This window comes from Scyliorhinus torazame, chromosome 9 (genome assembly GCF_047496885.1).
Source record: "Scyliorhinus torazame isolate Kashiwa2021f chromosome 9, sScyTor2.1, whole genome shotgun sequence".
Taxonomy (NCBI): domain Eukaryota; kingdom Metazoa; phylum Chordata; class Chondrichthyes; order Carcharhiniformes; family Scyliorhinidae; genus Scyliorhinus; species Scyliorhinus torazame.
The window spans coordinates 166,937,542-166,956,008 of record NC_092715.1 but is presented as its reverse complement, the minus strand read 5'-3'; positions in this window follow the sequence as shown (position 1 = coordinate 166,956,008).

The following is an 18,467-nucleotide window of genomic DNA, read 5'->3' as shown; positions in this document are numbered from 1 at the left end:
GCCAATCGGGGCAGTTTTCTTGATCTAATTGGGGTCCGAATGTACTCCGAAAGCCATTTTGCACGGACAGCAGAGATTGCAATTCTGCAATTTGCTTCCGGCACTTTGCATGGTCTACGGAGCTCTGCCTTTGTTCCATCGTGGAAGTATGGAGTGCTCGTAGGGCTGCTTTTAAATCATTGCACTGCTTCTGCAATTTCTCAACTTGCTGTTCTGTTTCTTGTCTTGTGTGTCCTGGTAGGCCTTATCGTATTGTGTCTGAAAACTGTTCAAATGCGCGAGACAAGACTGATGTGCCTTCTTGGCATCATCTACCTCTCTGTCCCTTGCTGCTAACTGCTCTTTCAGATCTCGATTCTCTTTCTCTACCTCACTCACGTCTGCCTCACTACTTCTGTCTCTCTCCTCTATCTCTCTACGGAGCGTCCTAACGACCTCCTCTCTGCCTCGCAATTGTGCCAAACAGGACACGATTGCCATCAGCTTGCGAGCTTTTCCCAAGCTCTCCTTGTGGATCTCTGACAGGTTCTCCCACCAAGTATGTCCTATACTCCTGGGTCCTGTTTCCTCATTATCACAGAATTCACTCCAAAGGGGCCATCCTTTCCCTTTGAGATATTTCCTGATCTCTTCTTCCCAAACGGGACACTGTCCTACTCTACTGCTGGTCGCTGCGACCTCGAATTCCTGAGGGTTCATAAGCGTTCCATTGCCTTCGTTGTCATTCTCTCTACTAGGATCTCTAACGAATTTGGAACAGGGGGTGATAAAGCGGTGATGTAAACACGGGTACGGCTTACGCTAATTTCCGGCCTACAAAACTCCTGACAGTTTTTCGCAACAAAATCTCTCAGGTTTACCTTATATCCCTGTTAGTACGCATGCATTAACACTCTTCCGAATGTCAGAGGCTTGATGAGTACTGTTTTGACGCTTGTGGTTTTTCTTTCTGTTCCCAATTGGATTCTCAATTCAAATTTTGGGTTCTCTTGGAGTGGTTAGGCCACTTCTAAATCGAGTCCCGTCAGATGTCGCCAGTAAATGTTGCTAACTTTTGGTTGGTTCTTAATTTGGAATAAAACTTGTCAAACGCTGGACAAGCTAGCCTTAATTTGTGCCTTTGACCACATCTTTTACATGGAAATACTTTGTCCTGATCTTTGTTGGTGTGCGAGGAGCTGCATGAACTTTCCTGCCTTTCTTTGGAAGTTTCCCGTTTTTTTAGAAAAAGGGCGGCAACCAAAGTGCTTTCCTCCAAGAAGACGCTACCATTACTGAGAAACATTTCAGAATGCTGTGCTGCTAGCTCGTGAGCCCGACAAATCTTAACTATTTGTTCCAAAGTATGCTCCCAATGCCTCAGCAACTGTTCCCTCGGTTTATTTTCATTCACACCAAACACAATTTGGTCCCGAATCATGGAAGATTCCACCGCAGAAAAATTACAGGTTCTAACTTTTAACCTTAAATCAGTAATGAAATGATCTATGGACTCTTCTGTCTTCTGTTAACATGATCCAAACACATAGCGTTCATCAATTTCATTCTTTCTGGGAGTGCAACGTGCATCAAATCTTCAAATTACGGAGCTAAAATTTTTACTATCTTCATCGTTTGCAAATTTAAACATATTAAACACAGCAATTGCTTCGGGCCCTGCCGCTGTTAGGAGCATCGCTACCTTACGTGAATCTGATTGAACTGCTTAATTTACTGCAGTAAGAAACATATTAAATTGTTGTTTAAACACACACCAGTTGCTGTCCACATTACCATGAAATCTGAGACTCATTGTTGGCTTCAACGACTCCATATGGTTCATTCTTGCAGTCTGCAAAATCTTCAAATCTCTGTGGACCTCATGGCAGGCTTCACTCGATGATGTGACAGTTTTTTCTCAGTGTTTAATACCATCAAGACGTGGTATCATGTAATGTTCTTGTCGGATGGCCTGATTTATTATACAAGAACACTTGTAGCTAAAGCTATAAACAATTTATTAACATTAATTGTGGGTCAAATATATACAAACAACAGATGAATAATAGTATGATCATGCACACGCAACCTCGCTCCCATCTCCCTAGTCAGCCTGAGATCACCTGACGCTAACATTCAGTTATATACTAACAAGATTCCTAGTGGTCAGTCGGTGAACTACAGCACAACCATGATATCGCTACACTCCCTAGAAAGAGGAGCATCAAGAGCCCCATGTTGGCTTTCCGAAGCCTCTGATAGCCGTAAGGAAGAGAAGAAATGCTCCACACCCGCCTATCCGCTACCAGATTTTCCAGATATGTATAATCCACATAGAATTCCCTAAAAGCCCTTCTGTCTTCGTAACCATTTTCCTTCCCTCGAGCCGCATAGAGGGCATCACCCTAGAGTTGGCCTTTGTTTTGTCAAGCAGGCTAACTATTTGCTCGGTTTATTCCCAAATTTGTACAACTTATTACTCGCAAACATTCAGCTTTTCTCGACCTGCTGAGTCAATAAGGAGTTCAAAGCCACCCTTGCTGCACCAACCTCCTTCAACAACTGCCTATTGGGAGTATTCTTATAACTCTCCTCCACCACTGCCATTGCCATCAGCAGGCAGCTGGATATTGCACCTTTTATTAGTTGCATACTAGATAATCAGCCCCCTAGCGTATATCTTCCATGTGTCCCACAAAATGGAGGGGGAGATACTTTAGGTTGAGTAACTGAGAGAAAATACCCAAACTATTTTTTACAATGTGTAGTAAATGATGCATCTCTTTATCAGGGAGTCATAAACCCTCCACTTTCTCGATTGGGAGTGGCATTGAGCCCAGTGGCATTGAGAGGGTGAATGCAAGATGGCGCCAGAACGAGCCGACTTCTTGCAAGCTGTGCCCAGCATACCCTCTAATTCTATCTTTAACTCTCGTTCTATGATTCTAAAACTTCATTCTAACTCTTTAAAACTCTATCTTTTCTCTATACCTTGCTATAACTGTAACATATTCTGCAGTCTCTCCTTCCTTCCCTATGTACGGTATGTATTGTTTGTATAGCATGCAAGAAACAATACTTTTCACTGTATACTAATACATGTGACGACAATATTAAATCAAATCAAATCAAATCAAATCAAGCAAAAATTCTACGAAAATGGGGGCATGGTCTGAGATTAGAATGCTAACTATGGAGCAGTAGTACACCAGGTGCAAGATCAATTTTGGCACAAAAAGAGTCAATTCTAGCATGACATTGATGCGGGCCTGAAAATAAAGTGAAATCCCTGCCCCTAGAGTGCAAAGTCCTTCAAATAGCCATTTAACCCACACCATCACAGCTGAGGCCAAAGTCCAAGCCTGCAGAGCGTATGTGTGGGGGCTTCTTGGTAACCAGGAGCTTATCTACAAGGGGATTCCAGTGGCAATTAAAATTGCCAGCCACAATCAGGTTAGCTGAGACAAACTCAGCAAAATCCAAAAAAACCTTCGTAGTGAACTCGGGGAATCTTTTGGGGATGCATAAACATTCATCAGTGAAACAACGTCTCCTTGCACTGTGCTTCTAGTAATCACATATCTACCGCCCTTGTCCTTAATGCAGGTTTCAACCCTAAATAGGACATTCGCATTAATAAGGACTGCCACCCCCCTACTGCTTTATGACAAGGATGTGACAAAAACCTGCCCCATCCACGCTCGCTTCAATTTTAAATGCTCCTTATCATCTAAATTAGCTTCCTGTAATAAGGCTGTGTCTGCCTTTTCCTTCTTAAGAAAGGAGAGAATCATTTCCTTTTGATAGGGTAATGGATGAGCAAATTTTAAAATTAGCTGCCGCCATTAATTAGGCCACAAGGAAGAATAAGACTGGATTTTCACTCCACAATGAGGTGTGCGCCATTACCCTCTTCCCCCCCCCCCCCCCCCAACTCACTACACCAGAGTTTCCCTAAACCATTCCTTTCATGGATAGAAGACCTGTCAGTACCAAAGTAGGACAGAGTCAGCATCACAGAACCTCTCCCATAGTGACCAAAAAGAAACAAAAAATCAGGATGACAATAGATCTAAGGGGACATTCCTCATTAAAACTAAAGGCCCATGACCCCACACCATACTGTCAATACCATCTGGATACCTTCTCCAGAACAAGGAGAAGAAAAGAGGCCAACAAGAGAATGGGAAGTGAATGCTCCTCCCGCATTTTAGACCCACCCAAGGAGACCTGTATCCACCACCACCCACCCTTTGGCAATGGTGTCACTTGGTTCTACCATGATTAACACTTGGATAATAGAAGAAGAACGACGGATAACAAGCTCATGGCATACCTACCATGACCAAGATGAGGTAATATGATAATACAATAGTAATAATATTAATACGAGTCCCTGAAACATTCCAGGAGAAGCAGAAGACAATCAATCAGTGCAAATATAATAACAACTCCCTTTAACAGGATACAAGATAATAAAATCAGACAACAAGAAGGGAAAGTATCCGGATTAGAGCTCAAGTTAGTCCAAGCAGCAAAGCACCAGCCCGTTTCTTTACCCCTCATGGATTGAACGCAGGCCAAGTCAGTAGTCGAATTATCAAATGATTTGACAAGGTTGTTAGATACATTTTTTAGGGTTGCAGGATAAAGCATAGCATAATTCATTCCAACAGTTTTGAGTGGCCTTCGGACTTCTACTAGCTTTATTGCTTGCACCATCACTAAGCAGTCCTGGAAGAAATAAATGCTCACTCACTCGTGGAGCCAAGTCCCACCTCTCTGTGCCGTCTCCAGGACCTTCTGGTGGTCCTTAATGTTGTGGAAGCGAACAATTAGGGGACTGGGATGAAAACCATCCCTTGGCCTCAAAGATAGGATGCGATACGGCACGGTAGCACAGTGGTTACCACTGTGGCTTCACAGCTCCAGGGTCCCAGGTTCGATTCCCAGCTTGGGTCATTGTCTGTGCCGAGTCTGCACGTTCTCCCCGTGTCTGCGTGGGTTTCCCCTGGATGCTCCGGTTTCCTCCCACAGTCCAAAGATGTGCAGGTTAGGTTGATTGGCCATGATAAATTGCCCTTAGTGTCCAAAAAGGTTAGGGGCGGTTACGGGGATAGGATGGAAGTGTGGGCTTAAGTGGGGTGGTCTTTCCAAGGGTCGGTGCAGACTCGATGGGCCAAATGGCCTCCTTCTGCACTGTAAATTCTATGTTCTATGTTCTCATTTGCAACGCCCAGCTTTCACATCCAGCTTGAGAAAACGTGGCAGCCAGTCCTGGAAGAACCTAACAGGGATCTTACCCTCCACATCTTCTGGCAGACCGATGATTCGGAGATTCATTCATCGACCCCAGTTCTCCAAGTCCTCCAGAAACTCTGGTGTGCCACTGAACTGGTTTTCCAACGATTGATTCTTGCATACGATGAGAAAATCCGACCGCCAATCCAGAAAATCCGCTGCCGTAATCAGAGAGACGACGGCCACGACATCGGCCTTCCTCCTCTCCATGAGCTCCGGCTTCTCTGAAACCCCAAATATCGCCACCAAAGGGTCCGGGTCCACCTCCTCCTCCATTGTCCTTTTCTTGACGTTTCAACACTATTTTATCAATACTAATCCCAGGAACATAACAGTAAATATTAATTCAAGGATTAAATAGAATAACATCGGGCAATCAGGATAAATGGCAGATTATAAGCAAGAACGCCAGAGCCCGCGGTGAAGCAGCTCACATCACGTGACAAATTCCACATAGTTGATATGTTTCATGTTGGCAGAGAGAAGAGTGCAGAGGAAGCCATAATTGAGATCACAGAAAAAATGTAAAACAACAAGCACCTGCAGTTTGTTCTGTGCACAGCTTAGAAATATCACATTATAATTTACAATCCCAGCGGATCTTACTAGTCAGATTCCAGATTGAAATCTGGTTTGATGGATCTCAACTTTATTTTTTGCTGAGACACGTGTAAGGTGACTGCTGAACAGGCACAGGAGTCAGGTGAAGAATCTTTAACAAAAGAATAAAACATTTAATTAAACAAAAAAATATGGGCCCTGATTCTTCAAAACGGCTTCTAAGTGATGACGCTGTCGTAAACACCGAGTGTTTCACGCCGGCGCCTCTTGGCCCAGCGATTCCGTGGCCCACAGGGGGCCAGTGGAGCCATTTGGGATGGCCACTTCCAACTAGGTACAGAGAAACTCGCAAAGCCTGGCGGGTAAAATGGACAAGCCAAGACTCAGGCAGGCTCAGAGCCTGAAATGCATATTTGTAAGCAAGAAATACAGACGGTATCGAAACTCCGTCCAATTAGCATTTTAATGGGGCTGATTAGCATTTGATGGCCCACCTTCCCCAAAACAAAGGACTGGTACTCAAGCAACCGGGACAGTCCCAGACATTTCGGCGCCACTCCCTATTCAAGGGAAACGCAAACAACGGGGTCAGTGACCGCTTGGAACACGCCCAGCCATCCAGATCCCCGCCCACTTATTGGCTAAGGAATCGAACGGAGTGATCAGGGAGCACCCAATTAGTAAGGCCCAAATCGAAGGACTGCCCAAAAGAGCGCGAAACCCCCCCGAGTATAAGAAGAAGAGTTCGCCATATGTTCGCTCTCTCTTGGCGCCCTCTTGGCCTTAGTACCCCAGTCACGGCCATCGCCAATTGCAGCAACACCAGAAGCGGGTCCAAGTTCAACGCCCGCTACCAGATGGATGAGTCCAGCTGAGCAGCAGTTACTCCTTCGAACCCGAGAGATCCAGAATTGAACAGCGGCCACTGTTTTCTGATCTAAGCCGGGTGCCTGAAGTTAAGTACAGGTTGTCTTAGCTGATAGGTGTAGTTAACTAGTAGTGTTTATGTTGCATGAGTAATTGTGTGTAAATAAAGTATCCTTGACCTTGAACTAACTAACTGGTGTTTGGCTCTTTGATCGGTAGCAAGTTGAAACTTGTGGTGGTATCATTCGATACCTGGCGACTCTAAGCATTAAGATATAGATAACATAGAAAGAAAGGCAAACTCACTGATTGCCATAATTGGAACAGAGCCACAGAAAAGACAGAGTAAAAGAAAAGGCAACAGTTATTGGCGACATCTGATGGGACTCGACCCAGAAGTGACTGTGTCACTCCGAGAGAACCCACAAAAGTATTTGAATGAGAATCCAAATTGGCAAAGTAAAAGAAACCACAAGCGAAACCAGTATCGATCAAATCTCCAGAATTCGGAAGTGTGTAATTTGCATGCGTACTAACAACGGGATATAAGGTAAACTCGATAGATTTTGTTGCGTGAAACTTTCGGGAGTTGCGGAAACCGGAAAATAGCTTGAGCCGTACCCGTGTTTGCACCACCGCTTTATTCCCCCTTTTTCCAAATTTCCGGTAGAGACAGAAGTAATTGTAGGGATGGCCATGAAGGCAATGGAACGCCTTATGCATCTACAAGAACCCGAGGTCGCAGCAACCAATAGATCAGAACAGTGTCCCGTATGGGAAGAAGAGACTAAGAGATACCTAAAGGGGAAAGGATGGCGGATACAGAACTGGCTAGACCATAGAAGGCAGAGAGTAGCAATGGAAGGATGCTTTTCTCATTGGAGGGCTGTGACCAGTGGTGTTCCACAGGGATCAGTGCTGGGACCTTTGCTCTTTGTAGTATATATAAATGATTTGGAGGAAAATGTAACTGGTCTGATGAGTAAGTTTGCAGACGACACAAAGGTTGGTGGAATTGCGGATAGCGATGAGGACTGTCGGAGGATACAGCAGGATTTAGATTGTTTGGAGACTTGGGCGGAGAGATGGCAGATGGAGTTTAATCCGGACAAATGCGAGGTAATGCATTTTGGAAGGTCTAATGCAGGTAGGGAATATACAGTGAATGGTAGAACCCTCAAGAGTATTGAAAGTCAAAGAGATCTAGGAGTACAGGTCCACAGGTCATTGAAAGGGGCAATACAGGTGGAGAAGGTAGTCAAGAAGGCATACGGCATGCTTGCCTTCATTGGCCGGGGCATTGAGTATAAGAATTGGCAAGTCATGTTGCAGCTGTATAGAACCTTAGTTAGGCCACACTTGGAGTATAGTGTTCAATTCTGGTCGCCACACTACCAGAAGGATGTGGAGGCTTTAGAGAGGGTGCAGAAGAGATTTACCAGAATGTTGCCTGGTATGGAGGGCATTAGCTATGAGGAGCGGTTGAATAAACTCGGTTTGTTCTCACTGGAACGAAGGAGGTTGAGGGGAGACCTGATAGAGGTATACAAAATTATGAGGGGCATAGACAGAGTGGATAGTCAGAGGCTTTTCCCCAGGGTAGAGGGGTCAATTACTAGGGGGCATAGGTTTAAGGTGAGAGGGGCAAGGTTTAGAGTAGATGTACGAGGCAAGTTTTTTACGCAGAGGGTAGTGGGTGCCTGGAACTCGCTACCGGAGGAGGTGGTGGAAGCAGGGACGATAGTGACATTTAAGGGGCATCTTGACAAATACATGAATAGGATGGGAATAGAGGGATACGGACCCAGGAAGTGTAGAAGATTGTAGTTTAGTCGGGCAGCATGGTCGGCACGGGCTTGGAGGGCCGAAGGGCCTGTTCCTGTGCTGTACATTTCTTTGTTCTTTGTTCTTTGTATGGTCTGAGTTTTACGCGAATGAAGAGACAAGTCCTGGCAGCATAGGACAGACTTGATGGGACAGCCTGACCGAGATCCATAATAAGAATTTGACTAAGGTTCGTAAGCCGATGGCAATCGTGTCCTGTCTGGCACAATTGCGAGGCACAGAGGAGGTCGTGAGGACGCTCCGCAAGCAGCTAGAGGAGAAGGAGAAAAGTAGAGAGGGAGATTTAAGTGAAAGCGAGAGATTAAATGTACAGCTCCGGGAGCAGTTGGCAGCGAAGGACAAGGAAATGGATGATGTCAAGAGGGCACATCAATCCTGTCTCGCCCACCTTAGCAGCTTCCAAATCCAATACGATAAGGCCTACCAGGACACACAGCGTGCTGAGATGGTAAGAGAAGAGGCAGAGAATCAGGTACAGCAGTTAAAGAAACAGTGCGATGATCTAAAAGCAGCCCTCCGAGCACTCCACAGTTCCATCACGGAACAGAGACAGAGTTCGCTGGACCATGCCAAATTCAGGCAGCAAATTGCAAGTTGCAATCCCTGCTATCAGTTCAAAATGGGTTTAGAGACACCTTTGGCCCACAGCTAGACCAGGAAGATGGCCCCGATTGGCAGGAACTCAGTGAAATGTTCCAACGGTACGTACGCGAGACCGAGAATCAAAATAGAGCCCCCCCAGGCCCTGAAAAGAAAAGCACCCGCACCACCGACTGCACAGGCAGCATCCAATCCAATGAACCCCATCACCACACAGCGCAGGGTGACCACGGAAGAACAACCCGATTTTGTGTACACCGCCCCTTATCTATCACCTAGTTACGAGATGCCCGCAAGAAGATAGATACTTTCCACCCCACATCGGACCCACATCACTTTTTCGAGTTAGTGAAACAACAAATCCTCATGTACGGTTTAGACGAGCCGGAGCAGGTTAAGCTCATAGTTATGTGCTTGGACCCCTCAGTTAGTTCAGCCCTTCCCGACCCACAAAATGTAGGAGGAGGTAGCCTCCAATAAATGAAAACGGCCATTTTAGATGCCATAGGATATAACAGAGGAGATCCGGTAGACGGACTCAACTGGTGCAGGCAGGAAAAGGGAGAGCATTTGCTGGACGCCTTTGGATCCATTTTACTGCTGTATTTGGTGAGTTAGTCCACGCCCATTTATCAGCAGACAATACGGCCAAATGGACCCATACGTTTGTGTCCCATGCCACAGAGGCAGGACAGAAGGCATGCGCCAGTTACGACCCCTCAGACCCAGCACACAATGAAGTGTGGGTTCTGAAACAATTGTCCAGAGCTTGAGAACAGTCCGTTCAGAAAAAGCCAGAGCATGAGAGATTAGATGCCACAATGAATCCAGTAAGGGCACACCAAGACCCCGTATGGGTAAATGAAGGCAGAGGTACAGCGCAGCACCCCAAGACACAGGAATGCTATAATTGTGGACAGAAAGGACATTACGCCCGAGAATGTCAAGCCCCCCCCGAAGCATAAAAGGAATCAGCACCCAAACGCCCCCCCCCCCCCCCCCCGAAACAATACCCGACCCATTCACAGCGTTGGCGCCTGACCAGATAATTCGGCCATGAGTGGCACCGATTGACGGTGTTCGGGCTCCCCAACTTGGGTCTGCGATATGCTTTGGGATAAGTCCGGAAGACCAGTCATTGCAGGCACAGTCCGGGGATACCCCGTAGAGTTCCTTTGGGACACAGGAGGGTCCCGAACCACGTTAAACTCCTCCACCATGTACCAGAAGAACATATGGCCCACTACGGATACCATTACCCTTAGTGGCTTTACAGGTCACCTCCAGCAGGGACACATCACAGCCCCTGTGGACGTACAGCTCGGTAATATTAGGACAAAACATTCGGTTATTTTAGTAGACTTGCTCCAGGCAGCAGAACACATCCTAGGCATCGATTTCATGAGCGCATACAACCTTTCATTCGACCCAGTCAACTGATGCATATGGAAAATGACTAGAGCAGCACGAGCCCCCGCCACGCTCACGGTAGGAGATTATGCCCATAGAATCAGCTCAGTAGGAGAGTACTGGTTTGATCCACAAACCATTACCACAGACAAAGCGGTTAAAGAGGTCTTGAAAAGACATAAAACAGCATTTGCCCAGCACAAGCACGACTGCGGCAAAATCCCAGTAGTAGTAAACATTACAGGTCCCGATCCCAAGCCCCAGAAACAGTACGGCTTCCCCCAGCAAGCCGAGGGAGAGAGAGCCAAGGTAATTCAAAGTTTATTGAATCAAGGCGTGATTCGACCCGTTGCATCGACAAATAATGCCCTAATTTGGCCAGTACAAAAACCCAATGGACCACGGCGACTGACCATCGACTACAGAGAATTGAACAAAGTGACTCCCCTAGCAGCCCCCACCGTTGCCACAAGTCTCGAAACCATTCTTGAGACAGGGACTCCAGTCGAAATTTTTTTGGTATTAGACATCAGTAATGGCTTTTGGTCCATACCACTTGACAAAGCATGCCAGTATAAATTTGCGTTCACTTTCCAGGGACAGCAGTACACGTGGACGTGCCTTCCACAAGGCTTCCACAACTCCCCCTCCATTTTTCATAGACAATTGGCAAACGGATTATCTAAATATTCCCGCCCTGAATGCCTTGTTCTGTATGTGGATGACTTGCTCCTACAGACTGACACCAAGGAAGAGCACATCTCGCTTCTTTCTGAATTACTAGAACTCCTTACAATGATTGGATGCAAAATTAACCCCAAGAAAGCCCAAATCCTTCAGGAAAAAGGTCACATATTTAGGTACAGTCATCACGCATGGGAAGCGTGAAATAGAACTCAAACGTGTTGACTCCATTGTAAATTTGCCCTTGCCCCAAAACGTTACAGCACTCCGGTCATTTTTAGGACTGGTTGGATATTGTTGGAACCATATAGACGGATTCGCCACAAAAGCAGCCCCACTTTCCGAGCTACTAAAGAAACAGGCCCCATGGAAATGGCTTCCACAGCACATGGATGCCGTGGGCGCATTGAAACGCGCCCTTTGCACAGCCCCCGCTTTGCAAGCTCCAGATCCCCATACGCAATAGAGGTAGTGACCACAGACCGAACTCTTTCGGCCGTACTCCTGCAGGAAAGGCACGATCGTCTAAGACCCGTAGCCTATGCCTCACGAGTCTTAGATCCGGTGGAACAAGGATTTTCAGCCTGCGAGAGGCACCTGTTTGCAGTTTTCTGGGTGGTACAGTACTTCTCGTACATAACCGGACTCAACCCAGTGACCATTTTGACCGAGCACACCCCGACACAGCTTTTATTGGACGGCAGACTAAAGGACGGCACAGTAAGCCAAATTCGAGCAGCGTGATGGACCCTACTCCTACAGGGACGCGACATCACTGTAAAACGGACAAAAACACACACGTTTCTGGCTGATAATTTGCATTATGCAGGAACCCCACATGAGTGCGAGATCATAGCCCCAACGCACAGCACAGGACCCTTTGTTCCCAAGTCGGTGCCAAGAAAGACAGGTATCGGACCCCATACCCACAGACAAAGCACTGAGAATTTACGTAGATGGCTCCTCCACAGTCCTTGAGGGGAAAAAGGATAACAGGCTGTGGCATTTATGTAGAGGACGCGCAGGGACGCGCTTTAGAAGAGATAGCTTTAAAGTTGCCTGGACACTTAGGTTCGCAGGCAGCCGAGTTAGCGGCCATTGCTTACATTGTCCAGCACCCCGATTCATTCCCCACCCTTGCAGACATATATTCAGACAGTTTGTATGTCTGCAACAGCCTAACGGAATTCCTACCCCTGTGGGAATCGAGAGGATTTATTTCCACCGACGTAAAACCTCTACCATCAGCCCCACTGCTCAAACATATCCTTTAGACAGCTAAAGGCAGGAAATATGGCATCGTCAAAGTAAGAAGTCACTATCGTTCCTCCCCACCCAGTAACGTGAAAGCTGACGCCCGAGCGAAGGCAGGCTCACGACATGGCCACTTTTGGCAACCCCCCGAGAGTGCCCCAGTACACGCAGTTCAGGTCTCACAGACCAACGTCCAAGACCTAGCCCAGGCACAGAAAGAAGACGAAGCGTTAAAAGACATTTTAAAAGGGAACTTCCCAGTTCCCTTTGAAAAGTTTAGGAATTCTTTGACGGTCCATGAGGGAATCGTTTTAAAAGATGGAATTTATGTAGTCCCCACCCAGGACAGGAATGAGATAATTTGTAAGTTCCATGACGGACATGGACACCAAGGGATTGAATCCACCCTTGCCCACCTCAGACCCCTCTGCTGGTGGCCTGATTTGAAAACCGCCGTGTCCCATCATGTCGAAAACTGTTTAATTTGTGCTCAAAACAACCCTGATAGGTATGTGAAAAAAGCCCAGCTATGCCACACCCGCCCTGTAAATGGCCTGTGGACAAACCTTCAATTAGATTATATTGGTCCCCTCCCCGCCTGCAGAATTGGATACAAGTATGTGTTAGTGGTGATAGACATGTTTACGAAATGGGTCGAAGCGTTTCCCTCGAGAACAAACACAGCCAAGTCCACGTCGAAGATCTTAATAGAGCATATTTTTATGAGATGGGGACTCCCCCATAGTATTGAGTCAGACCAAGGTTCCCACTTTACGGGAAGGGTCATGAAAAATGTGATAACGATATTTGGTATCAGGCAAAAGTTCCACATTGCCTATCACCCGCAGTCCAGCGACATTGTGGAACGCATGAATCGGACACTAAAGACCACACTTAGAAAAATGGTGCAGCAGCACAACACAACATGGGACACAGTGCTCCCATTCGCACTGATGTTTATTAAGGACACAGTGTCGAGCTCAACAGGATATACCCCCCATACCCTCATGACCAGACGATTCATGAAGGGTACGGAATACTTATTCGGACTCGATTTGGCCAGCCCGCAGTCACCGCCCTGACCAATGAGAAAGCAGTCCAGAACATGGTAGAGAATATTAAAACAGCACAGCTCGCTGCAGCTGTTCGACTAGGCGCTAAACGAAAGCAGAGTAAGGCCTGCTTTGATAAAACAGTACACCCGACAGAGTATATAGTCGGACAGCAAGTAATGATCACCTTATACAACCCTAGCTCATTCCTCTCCCCTAAATTTGCAGGACCCTATTCAATCTCAGACAAAGTAAGCCCCTCAGTTTATAAAATCACGTATCCGAATGGAAAATCAGGATGGTTCCGTGTAAATCAGCGTAAGGTTTATGGAACGCAGTGCAGCCACTCGCACCACCTCTCATTGGCGATGGCAGACAATGAGGACCCGCCCACTGACAACCGAGTGTTGACCCTCCCCCCAGCAGCAGCAGCACGTCCACAGACATGACCTTGAACAAGCCCCCAGAATCAAATTTCACCCTGACGCTTGATTCGGCTGCTAGCGACAGCGACAGCACAACTGAAGCCCCTGAGAGACCCAAACGAAGATCCCACGAACCAGGCCACAGGCACTACAGGCCCAGAGTCCCCGACCACGATATGCTCAGCCTCTTTGAAACAATTTATTTGCCCACACTGGAACCTGACCCGCCACCCGACTATAGCGACGGCCCCCTTGCAACTTCCCTACGGAACATGAAGCACTGGCACCATGACAATTCCTGTCGCCTGGCGAGGAATGATGAAATAACCCCCACATCGGCACACGCCGTGTTAGCACGCAAACTCCATGAACAAGTTTGGCACCCGGGAGATGGTGACAACTCCGAGTCTGACGCCCACCATGGTAACCCCTTTGCAAATCTTTTTGAAATGGAATCTTGAGGTGTCCAGTTGATGAGAGTCAGGAACCGATGGACATTTACGATGTCCTGTACTCTGGTGGAACCTGCCCGCTTTTATGTTTAGATTGTTTTAAATGTTGTACGTTCTCTCTTGTAGGATTTTGTATGTCAGCCTCATGGACTCTTTCTTGATACAGTTTATTCTTTTAGTCTCACACCAAATTTCTTGATGCAGCCATAATTACTCTTATGACGCCACATGGCAGTTAGTGAAACAAGTTTGTCTGGAGCCCATATAGTTACAAATTATTACCACTCTTGGAAGGTCACTCAGACAATGGAGCAACGGCATTTATTCCCACCCTGCCTGCGGACCCCCTATACATTTGGTCAGCCAAGCTCGGGTAGTGGAGCAACGGAACTGATCACCGCCCTACCCGGGGATCCCACCCATTCTTGCCCTGCCGCGGATCATACGCACAACCCCATTCGGATACTTGTTTTCAAAACTCTTTTGCTGTTCTTTTCTAGGTCTGTGGTTTAAAGAATGCATTTTGCCACGCATTTTGCCCTTCGGTTGCTATCCCCTACATGCTATTTACATGTCAGAAACACTTGGTTGGAAAAACAAGTTTGCAGAGCAAGGAGAAGTTGTCCGCCCACTCAGCCCATCGACCACAGGCTGCGAGAGTGCTCGCACTGTGACACAGAATTATTTTTCCCGGATGTCTTGTCTCTGCAAATGGTTGTTTAAAAAAAAAAAATGAGGGAGTCACATATGATTATAATGGGAAATTGACGTTAAGGAGAAACAGACAGACATACGAGATGTTAAACAACAAGATTATAACAGATACTATGCTTGCTCCCCTAGGAAGATACGAAGATACTCGACGGCGAAGGAAAGCCCGAATAAGATGAAGACGACCCTGATGATCGGCATCATGATCGTCGCTGGAACAATCCAGTTGCGCGCGTTACCCACCTCTACCTCCCTCACCACACAGGCCCCAAACACGACTACCCAACACACACACCCAGCCACTGCCCCCACATGGTGTGAGAACCTCGTCAAGTGGTATTCACTGTCCTACACAGTGGAAGCCTTACGAGTATTAACCATATTGTACGGTGTCATTCAGACCATCAGATTGCGGAAATGGAGAAGGAGAGCCTCCCACCCTCCAGTATTCACATTTAGAGCCCCTTTCCTCGGACTCCAGCAAACCCCACATTCTTTCTGCACCTTTCTCCTTAATAAATTCCGCGGTTGTTGTTTTGTTAATAAAGTTACTTCTCAGTATGTGAATGTTAGTGATAGGAAGAAATGTGATGCTGCTATCGGATTTGTGTTGTATTGTAAGATAAGTTCTTTGATTGTTAAATAGCAGCATGAGTGTAGTCTAGTTAGAGACAGTTAAAGATTCCCCTTTTTACTGAATGTTAAATGGCCACCTTGAAATTTTTAGACATGTGTTGTTTAGGGAAAATTAGGTAAATGTTTTGGACCCATAGGACAGAGTAGAGTAAAACCTGTCCTTGGTTAAGGGTACCCGACATTTCACAGAACAAAGAAGACCCAGTATTGTGATCCTTCACGCTTCGCGTTGAGGATCAAGAGGACGGAGTGTAGCCATCTGGGATGGCCACTTCCAACTATGTACAGAGTGTAGCGCACAAAGACTCCGTGAGACGAATAGAGTGAAGTCGATGAGGCTTTATTAAGCGTGCCTAAAAAGGACTATGGAGCTCAGGATCATCCCGGAATGCCTGAGGATCAGCCCCCACGTAGTGAACGCGGCAGCAGCCTTCAAGCACTGGCAGACTTGTTTTGAGGCCTACCTCAGAACGGCCACCGGCCGGGTCACAGAAGACCAAAAACTACAGGTCCTGCACTCGAGGTTAAGCACGGAGATTTTCTCCCTCATCGAAGACGCGGAGGATTTCCAGACGGCGTTCGCAGCACTGAAAAGTCTCTACGTCCGCCCAGTTAACCAAATCTACGCTCGCTACCAGCTCGCGACGAGACGGCAAAGTCCCGGAGAATCGATGGACGAATTCTACGCCGCGCTGCTGATTTTGGGACGAGCCTGCAGCTGCCCTTCGGTGAACGCAAATGAACACACGTACACGTTAATGCGTGATGCTTTTGTGGCAGGTATTAATTCCTCCCAAATCCGCCAAAGACTTCTAGAAAAAGAGTCGCTAGGACTCTCAGAGGCACGGGCCCTAGCAGCCTCTCTAGACGTGGCCGCGCGTAATACCCGCGCCTACGGCCCCGACCGCGCGGCAGCCCATTGGGCTCCGTACGTACCCGTCGCGACAAACCCCCCCCCCCCGGACACCCCACAGGCTTGCGCGGTCCAAACGCCAAGTCGCACCGGGGGCGCCCGCTGCTATTTCTGCGGCCAGGCGAAACACCCCCGGCAGCGCTGCCCGGCCCGCGCAGCAATCTGCAAGAGCTGCGGGAAAAAGGGCCATTTCGCGGTTGTGTGCCGGTCCCGCGAGGTCGCCGCTGTCCCGGGAGAACAGGGAGCCCTGCAAGCCGCTTACGCTCCCCAACCCCCCCAGCGCCCCATGTACGACCCGCAGGCGCAGCCGCTCTGGGTCCCGACCACCGCGGTCCCGGGAGAACAGGGAGCCCTGCACGCCGCTTACGCTCCCCAACCCCCCCCCCCCCCACGTATGACCCGCCGGCGCTACCAATTTGGGTCCCGACCACCGCTGTCCCCAGAGATGAGGGAGCCCCGCGCGGTCCTAATGCTCCCCAACCCCCCCAGCGCCCCATGTGCGACCCGCAGACGCCGCCATTTTGGGTCCCGGCCACCACGAGGGGAGGAAGGGCGCCGCCATCTTGGACCACCCCAGACCTGTACGACGCATTGGGGCGGCCATTTTGTCCACCCCCGCCGCCATCTTGTGACCCTCCAGCCATGTGCGATGTATGGGGGCAGCCATTTTGTTCATCCTCGACGCCATCTTGGACGGCAACAACGGACCCCAGTGTCGACGGCTCCACGGGGTTCAAGGAAGACGCTCCACTACTACAACCACGTCTCGCTTCAATTACGCTCGATCAAGCTCGGCCCCGGACACTCCAGACGACGACGACAACGGTGCTAATAAACGGGCACGAGACACCATGCCTAGTCGACTCCGGGAGCACGGAGAGCTTTATCCACCCCGACACGGTAAGACGCTGTTCCTTGACCACCTATCCCAGCGCACAAAAGATTTCCCTAGCTGCAGGATCCCACTCCGTACAGATCCAAGGTTTCTGCATAGTTACCCTAACGGTGCAGGGGAGGGAGTTCAAAAACTACAAACTACACGTCCTTCCCCAACTCTGCGCCCCCACATTACTGGGATTAGATTTCCAGTGCAATCTACAGAGCCTTACGTTCACATTCGGCGGCCCAATACCCCCACTCACTATCTGCGGCCTCGCAACCCTCAAGGTGCAACCCCCGTCCTTGTTTGCGAACCTCACCCCGGATTGCAAACCCGTCGCCACTAGGAGCCGACGGTACAGCGCCCAGGACCAGACATTCATTCGTTCCGAAGTCCAGCGGCTACTAAAGGAGGGCATAATCCAGGCCAGCAATAGTCCCTGGAGAGCACAGGTGGTAGTAGTGAAGACAGGGGAGAAACAAAGGATGGTCATAGACTATAGCCAGACCATCAACAGGTACACACAACTAGACGCGTACCCTCTCCCCCGCATATCCGACATGGTCAATCGGATTGCCCAATATAAAATCTTCTCCACCGTGGACCTCAAGTCCGCCTACCATCAGCTCCCCATCCGCCCAAGTGACCGCAAGTACACAGCCTTCAAGACAGACGGGCGATTATACCATTTCCTAAGGGTCCCATTTGGCGTCACAAACGGGGTCTCGGTCTTCCAACGGGAGATGGACCAAATGGTTGATCAACATGGGTTGCGGGCCACGTTCCCGTATCTCGACAATGTAACCATCTGCGGCCACGACCAGCAGGACCACGACGCCAACCTCCAAAAATTCCTCCAGACCGCCAAAGCCTTGAACCTCACGTACAACGAGGACA